Source organism: Mus pahari, chromosome 1 (genome assembly GCF_900095145.1).
Source record: "Mus pahari chromosome 1, PAHARI_EIJ_v1.1, whole genome shotgun sequence".
Taxonomy (NCBI): domain Eukaryota; kingdom Metazoa; phylum Chordata; class Mammalia; order Rodentia; family Muridae; genus Mus; species Mus pahari.
Window position 1 is genome coordinate 67,336,130 of NC_034590.1, and position 17,867 is coordinate 67,353,996.

The window sequence follows — 17,867 nt, forward strand, 5'->3', positions numbered from 1 at the left end:
TAGGGAAGCCAGAACATAATGAAAACAATGCCAGTCATCCTGACTGTTAGCAGAGACATAGAAGAATCAGGAAGAGGAGGATGATAATAACGAAGGCAGACACAGCACCATCAGCACTAGCCAAGCCTTGACACTCACAAAGTTTCATTTAGTTCTCTCAGAGTGCTCTCCAGTAATAGCTAATTTAAGTGGCACAATTCTGGAAAGAAGGTATTATTATTACCCTCATTTTCCATATGAATAAATCAAGAGACTGAAACTTTAATTTTGCCAACCACATGCATCAGTCAGTGGTGGACCAGTCCCTAATGCTGGAAGGTATGACTTCAGAAGCCATTGTGCCCTTGATCCCAAAGGATCAAGGTGTGGCTGCACATCTGCAGCCGAGAGTCTTGTTCCTACTTCACTGTGGAGTCATGCACCTTTGACCTTCTGAAGAGGGAAGCTGGGGTCAGGGTGGGGGGACCAAGACCCTATTGAACCGTAGCAGAAAGCAAGTTTGCTGATGATGGGATGGATCCCCGGATGGGGTATTCTCTGGATAGTCCATCCTTTCATCTTAGCTCTAAATTTTGTCTCTGTACCTNTATCCTTTCATGGGTATTTTGTTCCTTATTCTAAGGAGAAATGAAGTATACATATGATGGTCATCCTTCTTGGTTTTCTTGTGTTTTGCAAAATGTATCTTCGGTATTCTAAGTTTCTGGGCTAATATCCGCTTATCAGTGAGTGCATATCTAGTGACTTCTTTTGTGATTGGGTTACCTCACTAAGGATGATATCCTCCAAATACATCCATTTGCCCAAGAATTTCATAAATTCATTGTTTTTAATAGCTGAGTAGTACTCCATTGTATAAATGTACCACAATTTCTGTATCCATTCCTCTATTGAGGGACATCTGGGTTCTTTCCAGCTTCTGGCTATTATAAATAAGGCTGCTATGAACATAGTGGAGGATGTGTCCTTATTACCAGTTGGAAGATCTTCTGGGTATATGCCCAGAAGAGGTATTGCTCGATCTTCCGGTAGTACTATGTCCAATTTTCTGAGGAATCGCCAGAGTGATTTCCAGAGTGGTTGTACAAGCTTGCAATCCCACCAGCAATGGAGGAGTGTTCCTCTTTATCCACAACCTCGCCAGCATCTGATGTCACCTGAATTTTTAATCTTAGCCATTCTGACTGTAGTGAGATGAAATCTCGGGGTTGTTTTGATTTGTATTTCCCTGATGACTAAGGATGTTGAACATTTTTTCAGGTGTTTCTCAGTCATTCAGTATTCCTCAGTTGAGAATTCAACTGAGCCACCAAACCCAGATACTAATGCACATGCCAGCAAGAGTCTGCTGAAAGGACCCTGATATAGCGGCCTCTAGTGAGGCTATGCCAGTGCCTGGCAAACACAGAAGTGGATGCTCACAGTCAGCTATTGGATGGAACACAGGGCCCCCAATGGAGGAGCTAGAGAAAGTACCCAAGGAGCTGAAGGGGGCTACAACCCTGTAGGTGGAATAACAATATGAACTAACCAGTACCCCCTGAGCTCATGTCTCTAGCTGCATATGTAGCAGAAGATGGCCTAGTCAGCCATCATAGGGAAGAGAGGCCCCTTGGTCTTGCAAACTTTATATGACCCAGCACAGGGGAATGCCAGGGCCAAGAAGTGGGTGTGGGTGGGTAGGGGAGCAGGAGCGGGGGGGAGGGTATAGGGGACTTTTGGGATAACATTTGAAATGTAAATAAAGAAAATATCTAATAAAAAAAAGACAAAAAATGAAAAAAGGAAAAAAGAAAGCAAGTTTGCTTTCTGTAGGCCACCTGGGGTGAGGTGGGTCATCTTCCTCCTGTCTGCACCACACACTCTACTCTGAGATTCTCCATTTTCTAGCTCCCCCTCTGGCTGCTGCCCACAGTCCTTGACATGCTCTCTTTGTGGATGTGCTAATCTCCTACACCTTCGCTAAGCACCCCAATTCTGACCAGTGCCAGCTCCTTTTTCATGAAGGCTCTCCTTGGATGTAGCATCCACTCTAACGTGCTGTGACTTCATTTTAAGCCACTAAATACATCGTCAGAGAGGCGACATGAGTTTTTAGGGGACTCTGAACTCAACCGAGAGCATAAGGAGAAGGGAGGAAGCAAGGGTATGCCTCTGAGGAAAGTTTCTCCTCCAGGAAACAGGATGTAGGAAGAGGCGCGTCCTTTCGGTAGCATGTAGTCCCTGCTGGCTTGCTGCTTTATGAGCACCCCACTGAGGCCAAGCAGGATGCCTGAAATCTCAGCCAAGAGACAAATTCTACCTCCCCGGTCTCTCCAGGAACCAGGGCCACCTCTCTCTCTTTCTTTCTCTTCCCAAGTCCCAGAGTCAGCTGATAGTAGCAGCTCTCTCCAAGGCCCACTCTGCTGTGGGTGGGGCGGAGGGATGTGGAAGACACGCAGCCTCTTTTCAAGGGCACAGCAGAGATGTGGCAGTGATAGGCTCTCCTCACCCCCACTGGCCACAACTTAGTTGGTGCGTCTCTCAGCAAGGGAATCTGGGAAATGTAGTCTCTGGCTGAGAGGTCACAAGACCAGCTAAAAGTCAGGAGAATGAAGGAGATTGACAGCACTGAGGGACAATTGGAGTATGAGAAACACCCAGCACACATAAGAAGCCAGGGGAGAATTGCTTCCATCTTCTGCTATCATATAGTTGGCGATGTCCTCCATGGCGGCAAATGTTCTCTGGCACTGTGGCCTGTCACTAAGGTAAAATGACACCAGGCTGTTCAGACCTGGCATCCATCAGTCCTCCTCTTAGGAGGCCTATATTGCTTTTCAGATCCTGCTCATCCGTCCCAGTCAGCTGAGACCAGAGATCCTGGAGTAGAGAAAGGCCTTCCAAATGTCCTGCCTGGCTGCCTATGCTACAACAGGCTGTGGAATCTGTACCCCCAGGCACTGAGCCCCCTGCCCAGGCTTTCCTGTGTGCTACAGGAGTTTGTGGAAAGAATGTTCTGGCATTAGGGGGTGAAAGTCAAAACAGTAATTACAGGAACATCTGTTCCTGAGTGGAAAGCATGTCCCACACACACCAGGAGACATGCCTGCACAGCTCAGCAAGCTGATGTTCAAATGGAAGAGAATGTTCTGGAAGGGAGGGCTAATGGACCTAGCCAAGGGAGGTTCAGCTTCCTGGTAGGATGCTGTGCTGTGCTGAAGAGCAGAGAGGGAGGAGAAAGGGGCAGGCAGGGAGTGAATAAGTGGATGTATAGGAAATGGGAGGAAAAGAAGCGGGGAATGATTGAAAAGAGCCAATGAGCTAATCAAATTAGTAGATGAAAGAGGATAAGCAAGAGGAATCAGTGAATGAAAAAATGAATTAATATATCAAGGAGCCAGTCAGTAAATAAATGAGTAAATATATGGTGCTGAAATGTGGAGAAATGAATGGATGGATCCATGAATGAATGAAAGTGAATAAGTGAATACTAGTTGAATGAAGGGGTGGAGCAATACCGTACGCAATGACATAAGCAGTGAGAGACTGGGTAAGTGAAGGTGTGATTTTGTCATCAGTCTTACCAACTGGGACAGGCCAGGAGAGTGGGCAGAGTGGGAGGAGTGTGCATACCCTTAGCTTCTCAGTACTGAGAGGACTGGTGGAAGGGTCCATCTCCTTCCCTGTCACAGATGAGGAAACAACGGACAAACAGCATCCAGAAGCCATGGGAAGTAGAGCTTGGAGACAGCAGCTATGTGGCAGTGGGGAAGGTAGTCCTTTCTTATTTCAGTTCTCTGTCTAAGAGGAGGTGATGCTGCCTCCCGCACAGGATGAGATCAAGGAAGGCCCTGCGGGCGCAAACTATTATTTTGGACACATTACAAACTGTTATTAATCTGGTGTTCTGCCCATGGTTTGAACTTAGAATCAATAGGGGTTAGGGAGAGATACAGTGATTTCACTGACACACAAAGATTCATTCCTTATTCTTGTCACATGTGAAGGTCATGTCCCACCCCTTCCTAGTAGCTCTTCAGCCTAGCAGTCCTGGCTTCCAAGGTCACTGTGGTGGAGTGTCCTGGTCAGCAGTTTTGTTTTATCAATTTGACACAAGCTGGAATCATCTGGAAAGAGAGAGGGATCCTCAGCTGAGAAAGCACCGCCATCAGGTTGCATTGAGTCAACAATGTAGGATACTTTATTGATGAGTGATTGATGTAGAAGTGTCTAGCCAACTGTAGATGGTGTCACCCATGGACAGGTGGTCCTGGGTGGTGTACGAAAACAGGCTGAGCAAGCTATGGAGAGCAAGCCCATGGGCAGCATTCCTCTGTGACATCTTCTTCAGTTCCCACCTCCAGGTCCTGCCCGAACTTTCCTCCATGGTGATCTATAACGTGTAAGATCAAATAAACCCTTTCCTCCCTAAGTTGTTTTTGGTCGTGGTGTTTATCCCAGCCACAGGAAGCAAACTAAGATGTGTAGGATGAGTAGAATGGGGTCAGGGGGGTTGCTGGTTCTCTGGGCCCAGGAGTGACAGGTGTCCATTCCACTCCCCCTTCCTCAGCTCTACCTCCAGGAAGATAAATTGGCAGTGGCTATGCAGTAAGTACAAAGCACCTTACCTATACTGGTGTTTTGGAGGGACTTTAGCCATGCTAGAGGTGACCATCCAAACATAAGTTCCAATAATTGAAGACCCATGTAAATGTGTAAATGGCCTATTCTGTGGCCAGGAGCTCTTGAAGACTCCAGATTTTAAGGCAGAGTTAGCTAGTCAAGGACAACCTATCTGCCTTCCTCTGGCTTTGTGTTCTTGGACAAATCATTCAATGACTCTGAACTTCGTTTACTTTCTTTGTAAGGTGTGTCATAATACATTGTTGGAGAATTCACTGGGACATTGTGCATAACATCAATTTCTGATTTATAAACCATAGAAGGCACGATATTCTTATTGTAGTCACCTTCCTAGTTCATACAAGAGGCCCAAGAGTCACTTCTCACTGAGTATCTAATGTTACATTCCATATCCCAAGAGTCTTACATCCTCTGAAATTTACCTTTGTAGCAACAGCAGAAAGGTGGTGTGGTCCATGCTAATATCCAGATCAGGACCTGGAGGCTCCTTGCAGGAAATAAAAAGTCACTAAGGCCTTAGAGTTGGCATGCCAGAGCGAAGGCTCAACCCCAGTGGTCTTATGCCAAGACAACATCTGGCCTGTTTCTGCAGTCTCTTGTGGTCTGACGAACTTTGAAGAAGGAAATCATTGTTCCTTCCTTGTAGAACCAAAATTGTCGGATGCAGAAAGCAGGGCTTACGCTGCTAGCGGGCATCTTATTTGTGAAAACGATACAAAGGTGAATTTGCTTCCTGTGGATGGTGCACATCCACAGCACATCCTCAGAAAATCCACAGCATTAAATAGACATTAAGGATGTAGGTGCTGGGCTCATAGAGTCTGTGTGAGCCAAGAACAAATTCTGAGGCCAGAGGAGGCTATGGTCAGGTCAGTTTGTACTTTGCTGGAAAAATAAAGGGTAGGAGAAAGACCATTCTGCTCTTCCTTATAACCTGGGCTGGTGAGAGGACACTGGTTAGAAATGTGACGGTAGTCCAATTGAGTTCAAAATACCTCAGGTACTTATTAGCTTGGCCACTGCTGGGATGCAGTGATAGACAAGCAGTCTCTGGCCTTGTATAGTTCAGAATAATGGATCCAAGACATTGAACCCACCAATACAGGACAGTGTTAGGTGATTATAACAGAAAGAAAATGGCTATGGATCCTAGTGAAGATAGATCAAAAGAGAAACGTGGAAGTGATGGAGGCTCATGAGAAAGGCCTCGGGAGTGATAATAGACCTAAGACAAGAATAGAGAGTGCCTTCCAGGCAGGCTCACAGCATGAAGAGCAGAGTCACTGAGAACTGCTGGCCATCTATACCAAGTAAATGGCTGATGTCCAGGATGCTGAAAACCAAATGCTAGGAACCAGAGCCTGAATGAAGACCAAGAGCCTGAGGACCCAGGAGCCAATGATGGTGAGGACAAAAAATTCTGGGGATTGGGAGGCTGAGAACCAAACTGGTGAGAACCAGAAGTCTGCTGAGGACTAAGAGAGTGTACACTTAGGAACTGAGGGCTAGGATTTCCATTAATTTCCAAAAGGAAAATTCTAGGTCAACTTTGCACATTTGTTGAACAAAGGTTTAAAAGACAAAACAAGGGAAATGGAGAAGATCAGAACTTAAGGAAGAAGTGGTACGGGTTTATGGGCCAACTAGATTTGAAAGTCTCTGCAAGAAGAAATTAGGCCACAGAGACCCACAATGATGCTTCCCTGTACCATGTGTGTGTTAAGAGTATATCACAGGAAGAAGCAGAGCTACACACCATTTGAACAGGACCCAGCCATACCATAGCTTATTATCTGAGATGTCAGTTCCAACTCTCTGATAGTATAGAGAAAGCAGCTGAGGCTCTGCAGGAAGCAGCAACTCACTGGGCAGGTAGGCAGTGACCTGGATTGAGAGTTCCTAGACACTACTAGGTGCCCCAGAGTCATTTCTCAGCTGCCATTAGCTGGCAGGCCATTAGAGGCCTCTGCCTCTGCCTCTGCCTCTGCCTCTGCCTCTGCCTCTGCCTCTGCCTCTGCCTCTGCCTCTGCCTCTGCCTCTGCCTCNTCTGCCTCTGCCTCTGCCTCTGCCTCTGCCTCTGCCTCTGCCTCTGCCTCTGCCTCTGCCTCTGCCTCTGCCTCTGCCTCTCCCTCTGCCTCTGCCTCTCCCTCTGCCTCTACCTCTGCCTCTGCCTCTGCCTCTGCCTCTGCCTCTGCCTCTGCCTCTGCCTCTGCCTCTGCCTCTGCCTCTGCCTCTCCCTTTTCCTCTCCCTATCCCTATTCCACATCCTGCACCCCCACACACACACTAGCTTCAATATTCCTTTGTAAAATATGTGCTCTGTAAGGCCCTTTGAGACATCCCCATCAACCTATGTCATGTGGTCAAAAAGCATCCACTAAGTATACCCACATATCATACTTCTTCCAAAAAATACCAGAAGGATGGTCCCTCCCTCATAGTCCTCCTCCATATCTTATTATTCAGTCCTTATGTGCTTTAAAAATGCTTATGTGCCTGCCATTCCACTGGACTCCAAGCTCTTCAGGGGTGTATCTGATCTTCCTGTTTCCTTAAATTCTTCTGAGTAAGGCAGGGAGTCGATGCATAGATTAAGTAATGTATTGACTCTTCTTTGCACATGTGTGCTGGTCAGGCAGGTACTCCCTCACACATCTGCTGGAGACAGGTACAACAGTAGACCACTGTTCAAAGACAAGAGGGATTGCCAAGGAGGGAGGAATCAGCCAGAGACCCAGGCCAGCCAGAGAGAGAGGAGGGCTTGAGTCTTCAAGGACAAAGAGAAAGTGCTCAGTAGTATGTGGAAGAGGGAGAAAAAGGAGAAAGGAAAAGGGAGGGAGGGAGGGAGAAGAGAGAGAGAATATACATAGAGCACTAGGGTCTGAGAACCTTGCCCATTGGAAGAACTGAAAGCAGTTTTAATGATGTAAGATTTTACCCTTTAGCTTGTCCCTCAAGGACTTCTTATAAAGCATACATTATGCACAGCTCAACAAAGCCAGAGTGAAGCCAGATTCTAGTGGGCATCCCACAAATAGCCCTTTGACACATAGGATTGCTCCATGGATGATCCTAGGGTACCAAAGCTCTGAAAAGAAAATAGTGTGATGGGCATGACAGGCCCAAATGTCACTTCCTCAGACTGCCAGCTGGGTGGAGCCTTCGTGCCAATCCCATCCCTGAGACCTTCAGGAAGGGACCTGAAACATTCTCAAAGTTACATTAGTTCTATGACAGGTGGCAAGCAGGTAGGATGGGTGGCCTGGGAGATGCGGAGAGATAAGGAATAGAAAAGAGAAGAGGACTCTGGGATCAGAAGATTCTAGAGGGAAAGACAAAACTCTAATGTAACCTACATATGCATGTGAATGGGAGAAACCCAAAGCCAATAGACTCAGAGTAGGAGTGAGGACTGAGTGGGGAAGAAAAGGAGAGAAGGAAGGAAGGAGAGGGACGGAGAAGGGAAAAGCAGAGTATCTGACTCTACTTGGAAACAAGCATCAAATGTTATTTAAACATCAAATATTATTAAAGTAGAAATGCAGCCAGCTTCCGGAGCCCTCCGCAGTGCATCTTGATAGGTCGCCATTGCTCTGGGGTTAATATGAGGAAATGACATTCTTAAGAACCCATATTAACCTGTCTGTTGTTCTATGAACTGTGACAGCTGCATTTTACATCTTAATGGCTAACCATTTATTTCACGCCAAGCGGGGCGGGGAGGGGGGAGAGGAAAGGAAGAAAAAGAAAGGCATTTTTATGCCTATGAAGCCAGAACTCAAGGCTGGAAACTTGGCTCCAGAAGCAGGCCGTGAGGTCTCTGCCTACTGTGTGTCCCTTTCCTAGAGTCCAGACTCCGGTCTTCCCTTTTATGGATCTCCTATGCTTTCCTCTCTGAGCTGCTATGGTCTGCAGGAAAGACACGCTACCCACTTGGATAATGGTTAACTCACAGGAGTAAATGAGGCTGGAAAAGCACCAAGTGCAGGGGGGGCCAGAGGAGTGAGGGTCAAGCCAAGCCACCTTCAGGAAAAAAAGGACGGGACTTACATAGAAATGTCCTTGGCGGGATTTTATTAAGGACCTACTAGGTGCATGTGTTGCTATAGAGACATCGCCAAAACAGATGCTGATGAGGTCACTGTGTGCCTGGCTCCCAGAAGACAGATTGTGTCTGCTCAGAGGCCTGTCATTCAAGGCAGGACATAGACCTTGGTCATAGAATCTCTTACAGGCCCTTCTGACAACACAGGCCTGAAATCCTCGGTATCAGAAGCTGAGCAAAACTGTGAACTGGAGACCAGCCTGGGCAAGTTAGAAGACCTTATTTCAAAATGAAAAGCAAAAGTGTCTGGGACGTACCCTGATAGAGCACTTGCCTGGGAGGCCCTGGGTGTTGTCAATCCTCAGTGGTAAAACGATTTTCCAGCCAGGGAGATCGGGATGTGATTACGGGGCTCTGAAGGAGAGAGGTGAGAGGATGATCATCCCTGTGTGTGAGCAGAGTGAGGCTCCCCCAGGCTCTCAGTCTAAGTGAGGCCGAGCGAGTGCAGAGAGGGGTGAGTGCCTCTCTGAAGAAGGCTGAAGAAGGCGGCCTCTGTGTCTTGGATGGAGTCGTGGGGTGAGCGGTAGAAGAGATGCTTGTGAGCCATCTTGACCACAGAATTCAATCTTTCCAGTCCTTCTCTGCTTCCAACGCTCTTCAAGTCCACCATTGTTGTCTGTGAAAGCTGTCAGGAGACTCAGGCAGATGTGGGGATGACAGACCATGGCACTGAAGTTCTCTCAACTTTCTGGAGACCGGTGTGGAGAGGCTAATGAAAGGCGGGATCGTTAAGAGAGACAAGAGATAGTAACACCTTCTCAGTGCACATGCCCAGGATGGGCGACGGAGCACTGTGGCAGGTAGCGCGTTTGCACATGAGGACAATGTGGAAGTGTTAGTCCTGGGCCTGGAACTGGGTGGGTGCTGGGTGTACACTGCCTTCCTCCCCCCACTGTGAGAAGCACTTTTTAGTCCATCCCCGGTTCCCTCATTTCACCTCCTGTGTCAGTGGTTTGTGGGATTTGACTTGTTTAAGTGGGGAGTGCCTAGGGTGGCAGGCAAGCTTTAATGCTTTGAGCTGAAACCCAGTCCCTTCTCTTAGCTACAGATGGCTCAGCTGGGAGACCTGTCTCTGCCCAGGCACCATGCAGAAAACTGGAGAAGAAAACCTCCCAGGCTTTCTGGTGCTCTGCCCTTAGCCCTCTCACATTCTATAGGACCTTGGTCAGATAAAGTCTTTGGCAGAAGGAGATATTTTGGGGGGGCTGAGGGTTTGCCCAGTCAGTAATATGCTTGCTGTTCGTGAGGACCTGAGTTTGGATCCCCAGCATCTACATAAAAGAGGTGGCGTATGACTGTAATCCTGGTGCTCAAGGGGCAGGGACAAGAGGATCCCTGGAGCTCGCTGGCTGACCTCTCTGAACAGCTAGAGAACAGCACATAGCATGGACCTCACACGTGTGCAACTGCACATGTGCAAACATGCACACACGGGTGGACAAAAGAAAGAACTGTTTTAGAATTTATTTACTTGACAAACATATCTAGTATTCATTTATTAAAACTTCTTTCACACACTTCTTGCTTCATGGCCAGGGTAGTCTTCTGAGGTGCTACTCATTATGGCCATTTTATAAAAGGTACTCGGAGGAGTTGATACTCCTGACGCATGTAAAGAAGGAAAACGCAAACACTATTCTGCTCCCAGCCTGGCAAGCCCTGTCTTCCTTGAGCTGTATGGCCCAACCTCTCTGAGTACCATGCTCCACTGGGACCCTCAGAACCAGGCCAGTCGGCTTCTCCCTGTGCCAAGGCAACCTGAGGGAAGCTATCCTGAAAACGCACCTAGTGTTTGTAGAGGGAATCCCTCATTCCTCCATGAGATTAGTCATGGCTGTGTTTGGCTTAGTGCATGCTAATGCTTGTAGATCAATTTAAGGCTCTTCTGTCTTCCACAGTGAATGTTTTGGGTTTCCCTGAATGCAAACAGGGTGATTTAGGCACCTTCCTGTTACGAGAAGAGTCAACTTAGACCCTGTTAGAGGCTTCATCACCAAAGCCATACTTCTCAGGGACAGCAGAACCCAGAGTTCCTGTCCCCTCTCATGGCATGTCCACTGGACATCAGTAGATGGATGTCTGCCAGAATGGAAATTATGGCTTTGGAAGGGGACTGGAGGGATGTGGCTGGCTCCAAGCCTCTTCTTTTCCCATTCAACTGGAAGGTTATGTTCATTTGAGCTTTGAAACCAAAAATAAATCATTGTAATCCATTTGCTAATTATACCATGTGAAGTTCTAGACGCTGTAAATTGCAGCTGCAATATATCTAGATGAAGTTTGGGGAGTTTATTTTTAGTGATACCAAAAGCACTTGGCTTCCTGGAGGCCTCATTTGCTGGTCTGGGAGTGGAGAGAGAGCTGCGTGAACACAGCCCTTCTGGTCCCTCTGCTGATCCCTGGTTGTAGTGACTCAGCCCAAAACCCTTTCTAAGTTCTGACTCTGATCTTTTGACTGGCTGTGGGAACTGGGATGTGTCTGGATGTAGGTCTCCAATGTTTAATTCACCTGGAGCATGTCTAAAACCACCTCACTGACATGTTTGTGAGCCACGGTGCAGGAATTTCATGTCCAATGGGAACATCCTCCCTGTTTTGGGCTCCTTATCTGTTGGATGGATTTGGTATTTCCTTAGTTCCCAGTGTTTTTATTTTCATCCACTGAGACCTGCATTTGATGATTTTTTTGGATGCCAATGCCATCCTGTTTCAGTCGCTGACATTTGTATGCCAAGCCCTAGGTTTGGTTCTGAATGGATCAGGAATGAACTGACTTCACCTTCGAGCCCGGAGGCTGCAGTGAGGATGCTGCAGCTCCTCTTGAACTGTGACATTCGTGATGGATGATGGAATGCCAAGTGTGAGTTAGCTAGCAAAGATGATCTGGAGTGAAAGTGGGTTCATTTACACCTCTTAGAGAAAGGGAAGGTGAATCTCTCAAGAAGGAGAAGGCATTTGAGTGTGGCTTGATGTGTAAATGGGATTCTAAAATGTGGTGATTGGGTAAGGAAATTGACAAGACATGGTTTAGTAACCCTGGCAACCGTCCTGGCTAGATAGATCATGTGAATATTGTCCATGCACAAGTTCTGAGAAGAACTTCTCCCCTTACCCAAGTACCATGACTTCTAGTAAGATTCTTCCCATTCTAACAATAGCCTGTTATTGTGTTTCCAGGGGTGAGCATTTAAAAAACATCTTTAGGGTTGCTGGAGAGATGGATCATCAATTGATACTCTTCCAGAGGACTCTGGTTCAAATCTCAGCAACTACATGCAACACAACCATCTGTGACTCCAGTTCTAAAGGTTCCAATGCCACCTTCTAATATCCATGTATCCTAGACATGCATGTAGTAACATACAGGCAGAACAGCCATGCACATAAAATAAATAAATCCAATTAAATTAAAATCAACCATCAAAGAGAGAAAGCAAAGCAAGAACAAAAGAAACACTGAGAACAAATCCCTTTGTTTGGTTGCTTCTATTTAGACTTCTAAAAAGCAATCTGCTCTGTATGTGCGATTCTTAGGGGACCAATGGGTATCCTGGGATGTCGAATTTTCACAATGAGGGATGGGAGTACTTTCATTGAGTAGACTTGGCAAGAGCACTGAGGAAGAACATATGAACAGGGCCTGGACCAATGAGTTGTTTTTCAGACCAGAGGCCTTCTGGGGGAGGCAGGACGAGGTGAAGGGAGGACAGTGTAACATCATGGGGAGATGGTAGTCCCAGAGGCCCAGAGCTAGGAGGATGGCAGGAGCGAGGACCACAGTGGAGCCTATATGCTCTGGATTAGATGAAACAGGAGTGTGACTCCTAATCTCCCAAGTCGCGGCTGAGTGGTCCTCTTTTCTACCCTTCCATTCTCTCATCTGGGAAATATAAATGATAGCATCTCTACCTCTGGTGGTTATTGTGCAAATAAAGAGAAATAAAATGATGTTCAACACATTAACCGGCATGAAGGTATTGCACACTTAATAAATGGTGGCTTAGGGTCATTGTTCTTTTTGAAATGATTCTAATGAAATCATAGAAATTCAAATTCAAACGCCAAAGGGACTTCTGAGAAGATAGAAAAGGCGGGGAGGGGGGGAGTCGGTGGCTTAAATGCTGAGGCAGGACAGTTTCCAGAAGGATGGGCAGTTCCTGTGGCCGATGAGTCAGAGAGGCCGCGGTGGATCTATCCTTTTGCAGTGTCATCGTCACGATCCTGATGAGAACATTCAGCAGATGAGAGTCACACCACAGCGATCCGTGAAGAGCAAGCGTAGGCAAGAAAGACGCAGACAGATCTTTCAGCTAAGCTCTGAGGAGAAAAGAGCATGCGGTGGGGGAGGAGACAAGGTCACGGGAAGGGCGTGTGCTAGAGGAAGATTCCTGGAACTCTGTCAGTTCAGAGCTGCTCTGCTCGCCGCCCACTACCTAACCCCAGCCCTCTTCCAGAATTATATCTGCCAAGGAGATTGCCTCTGAATTTACCTCCTGAGGTTGTATATTAAAACCTTGACAGAATGTAATCTTGGAATGAAGCAGGTTAGAAAGGAGGGCGGCATTGCAGCTGATCAGGGGAGCGGATCTCGAGGACAGTGACTGAGAAGACATATGTGATCAGGGCAAGGAGGGCAGCATTGCAGGTGATCACGGGGCAGATCTCAGACAGTAGGGAGAAGATGTATCTGAGAGGGCAAGGAGTGACAGAGGGAAGAGTAGGGGATCCAGGTTCCAGTAGTCAGGGCAGAGTGTCTACCTCCAAGTGCACTCTCATGCACAAGTATGCATACAGGCACTCAGGCACACATGCAGGCATGCCCATGCACGCCTGCACATGCACACACATCAGGAGTTTCTTCCTTTGCAATGTCCTACCCGTTACCTTTCTGAGTGACACCATGGCTTCTGTTCAGACAGACTTGCTAAGACCCAGTGACAAATGTGCTCATTATTTAGAAACTTCAAATGGTTGGAGAGTATGAGATGCTGTCATTTATACTATTATAAGCGAAAGCTAGCCCAACCTGGGCGGCTTTCTCTTATACTCTCCGTGGTTTTGTGGTTCATTGTTGTTTGTCTGGCTTTTGTCACTAGAACTCGGTGTAATTTGGAGCTGTGTGCATTGCTCACAACCTCTTTCACCAGCAAAGAAATGAGAGTGTAGAAGGGGTTGAAAAAAACTGGCCTAAGCAGGGCTATGGCTAGAGTGCTTGCCTAGTGTACCCAAAGTCCCGAGTTCAATCCGCACTTAGCACTCTGGAGGTGGGAGCAGAAGGACTAGGTGTTAAAGGTCATTTTCAACTACATAGGGTCTTTGTGGCCAGTCTGGCCCTGTCTTAAGAAAGCGGGGTGAGGATAGGTGGGAGAAAGAAGGAAAGAATGGAGAAAGGAAGGCAGGAAGCAAAAAAAGAAACTGGCCAGAGATCACATCAGAAAACGCATTAATATTCTAAGCATACACGCAACATTTACAAAAGTTGACTACATCTTAGTCCATAAAACATTTCCCAATAAATTTCAAGGAATCAGAACCCTACAGACCACATTTTCTCACCACAATGCAATTAAGCTAAAAGTCAATAACAGGAAGATGAGACGCTTTCTATTTTGTATCTCTTAAAACTGTATTGAGAGATTTTACAAACACACTACTAACTCACTCTTGGGTCAAAAAGAAATGACAATAGAAATTATAAAATAGTTACAAATGAACTCTCAAGGAAATATTAAATATCAAAAGTTGTGGAATACAGCCAAGACAACACTTAGAGGGAAATTTATGGTCTTCAGTGCTTATGTTAGAAAAAGAAAAGGGCTAAAAATTAATGAATGGCCTATGTATCTAATTTAAGCGCAACAGTCGTCATAAGTCAGTCGGCTTAGAGCTGATACCCACAGCAGGGCCAGAACTCTGGTCATAGATACAGCTGGCCCAGCATCCCTCATTCACATCACGACACCACAAACATGGCTCCACTGCCGTTTCTCACAACATGCTCAGCACCAAGCAGGGTTGTTTCTCCCACAGAGTTGAAGAGTTAAACCTACAGGGCAGCTCTCTGTATCTAACCCTCATTCGTCCACCCTTCTTCACGCGTTCCATACAGATTGACTGAGCCCTTGCTCAAACTAAGCACTACTACCTTCACTGTGAAACCTAGCCTCAGCTTCGGACTACTGTAATGCTCTGCCCCCCCTGCCCCGCCCCTCCATCCCACCCCCTCTCACTCGCTCCTGCACCAGCCCTAAGCTTCCAGTATCTTCTCTGACACTTGTAAGAAGAGCAAGCAAGCCTCATCAATAGTGACTGATTTCTTTCTTGTCTTTTCCAACAGGTAGACTGAAATTACCATGTGTCCAAATTAAAATTGCGTACTTCAAGGATTATTTGAAGGACTATTCTTAGACCCTTTTAAGAAGATTTTTTAAAAAGTGAGTCAATTTTTTTTCCACTTCAGACTATTCATGACTTAAGTTAATGTTACAGGTGCTCCCCCCACCCTGCCTTTTAAATATGCACTAATAGGTAACTTCATCTCCATTTATTTTATAATAAAGGTCTCTTCCCCCCCCCCACAGGAACAATGAGCAGGGAGGATGGGTTTATTGCTGTAGCGATTTGCATATATTTCACAGGCTTATGGGCTTTCAGAGATGAAAGGGTGTTAGAAGTGTAGAGTAGAGATTCCTATGGATGTCTGGGCTGGACCTGGAGCTCCAGGAACTACCAGGGAAGCTGGTGTCTGTCCATACTCTAGCCTTTTAGAGCATTCTGGTATCTGTCCATACTTCAGCCTTTTAGAGCATTTTCTCGACTCTCTCGATTTGAAACCCACTCCTTCTTCTATCCACCATGCCTTCCCTGACAGACAATTCTAACCACGGTTATGCAGCAAGCACACAAGCCCAGCCCACCCCTGACCATTTTCTAAATTCCTTGTTCCTCCAATAATTCCACATAGTTTCATTTCTAGGACAAGTCCTGCTCAGCTCGTCTTACCAACCCAGAAAAAGTCATCTTACAAATGGAGCCAGCCTAGAACACACGCTGCAGGCCGCTGCCAGCGGGAGGGGCGGTGCAGAGGCAAGCCTGAGTTCTCATTGCAGTTTTGCTCATGCTGAGCTAGCGGGGAGGCCACTGTGTTATTCTGAGCTTAGAGAGATGGAGAATAGGGAGAGATGAGCCCACTGCTGCTGCTCCCTCCATCCGTACGGTTTAGCTAACCCATAGTAAGTAAGCAAGGTGCTGCTTCTGACAGTCTCTGGCAATGGAATGAGTCAGGATTTGCTGGTCAGTGGGACCTGGGTCCAATCCCACCTTTTAAGGCTTGCTGACTTTGTATGTGCCTATACACTGTCGCTTCTCATCTCCAGACTTATGTCTCTTCATTTGCGAGACAGAGAAGCTAATGCATGCCTGTCAGAGAGGGTCTGAGTTGGGGTAATGGTCCCGGGGCACTTAGTACCTGGTCCCTAGGAGATACACAATCAATATGAGTCCTTGAGTTCATTAACTGGTGATGGAATTACTTACCTTTGGCTAAGAGAGGACAAGAGGCAGAGGCGACTTTAATTTTTAAAAAAAGGAACAAGAAGATACAACATGTTCATTAGACATAAAGAGAAATGTTCATATCTGATAAACTCTCACACAAACGTTAACTCCAAGCCAAGAATGCCCATGAAGTTAAAATTCAGAACCTCACAAGAATAGATTGATGGCTACAGAAACACACAGCTGAAAAGGACAAATGAGTATGGGTTCTGGAGCTGTACAAACTCTCCTACCCCATAGCCAGGGTCACAGCTCTAGTCCATGTTCCTGGAATGAGGGTCCTAGGTCATGGGGCCATGTGATGCATCACGTATTTGTATGTGTTTAGAAGGCTATTGGGAACATCAGAGAAGCTGGTGAGTGGCAAGGAGAGTTGGAAACTGTAAAATAAATGCCCCACACTTTGTGCTTTTGAATTATACATACATTAGAGACTCTTAGCATTTTCAAAGCAGCACAAGGTAAGATCCAGCTAAGCGTGTGATATACCATTTGAGCACAGACCATAGATTTTTGAGAAAGAAAATCAGCAGCATGTACACACTTATGTGCATGCCTATCATGTGCAGGTGCTTATATATGTGCATCTGTATGTGTGCACAAGGGTTTGTATGTGTGGATGACAATCTCCAGTCCTTTGAGCATGACCAGATTTCCACTGTGTCTGGTTCCCACCAAGATGTATAACCTGGGCCATGAAGTCAGTCTATCTGGTGCTATTGCCAATTCTGTCAACTGACTATCTCCATTATCTTAGGCTAAATAGGGTCACCTTGTTTGATAAGAGTGACACTGTCCGTGCTTCCTGAAGCTTTGAGTCTATGGAGAACACTGCGCTGAAGGGTTGGGGGAGGGGGGAGGTGAATGGAATGACCCTCAAGTACCCTAGCTGTGGGGAAGCCTGGATCCGATGGCCACTGTTGGCAGAACTAAAGGATTGTTGTTCTTACCTGCTGGATATAAAGGACTTCTGGGAGTGTCTTACATCCTTGGGACTATCTGAGGGCCTGCTATATCTCTCTGGGTAAAGAGCCATATCAGGAAAACATATCATCTATCATTACTAAGTTATTCCACAACTTGTTCATTCCTAAAGTCTTTTCCCTTAGTCTAGGCTAAGGGGCTGGCAGACTTAGAATCTCAGGAGAATTGGATGTTGTTGTCGTTTAAGATAGAAAATAGATTTGTCAGTTGGTTTTAACTAAATAAAACTAATATCCTGGCCTTTGCTCTCCAGACAGTTACTGGCTGCAGACACGGAATGCTCTGACTGCTGTAGAGCCAGTGGGGCCTTTAGGGGAGCCCCAGACCTGTGGAAGTCAGACAACCAGCTTGAAGCCATTTCCAAATTGTGGGTGGTGATCCATTTCAAGTTATGAAATAAATTTGATGATTCAAGACCATCATTTATTAAAACTAATTAGAATGACCCATTAACCTACAGAGAAGGTGTATTTGATTGTTTTGTTTTGTGGAAATAGGTTCTCCTTTTCGTCCAGGCTAGCCTGGAAATTGTGGTTCTCCTGTCTTAGCCTCCCCTTCCTCCTCCTCCTCCTCCTCCTCCTCCTCCTCCTCCTCC

General features: G+C 46.4%; 1 protein-coding gene across 8 annotated transcripts in view; it reads left to right on the forward strand.

The window, feature by feature from the left end:
- The window catches only part of Tenm4 (teneurin transmembrane protein 4), a 710,423-nt gene that overhangs the window by 269,133 nt on the left and 423,423 nt on the right, over window positions 1-17,867 (forward strand). The window contains exon 4 of one of the 8 annotated variants that reach the window (XM_029539636.1): window positions 15,069-15,165. The exons of the other annotated variants lie outside the window; for them this stretch is intronic. The gene's annotated coding sequence lies outside the window, so the exon portion shown is untranslated. The remainder of the gene's footprint in view (window positions 1-15,068; window positions 15,166-17,867) is intronic. 8 annotated transcript variants of the gene reach the window in all.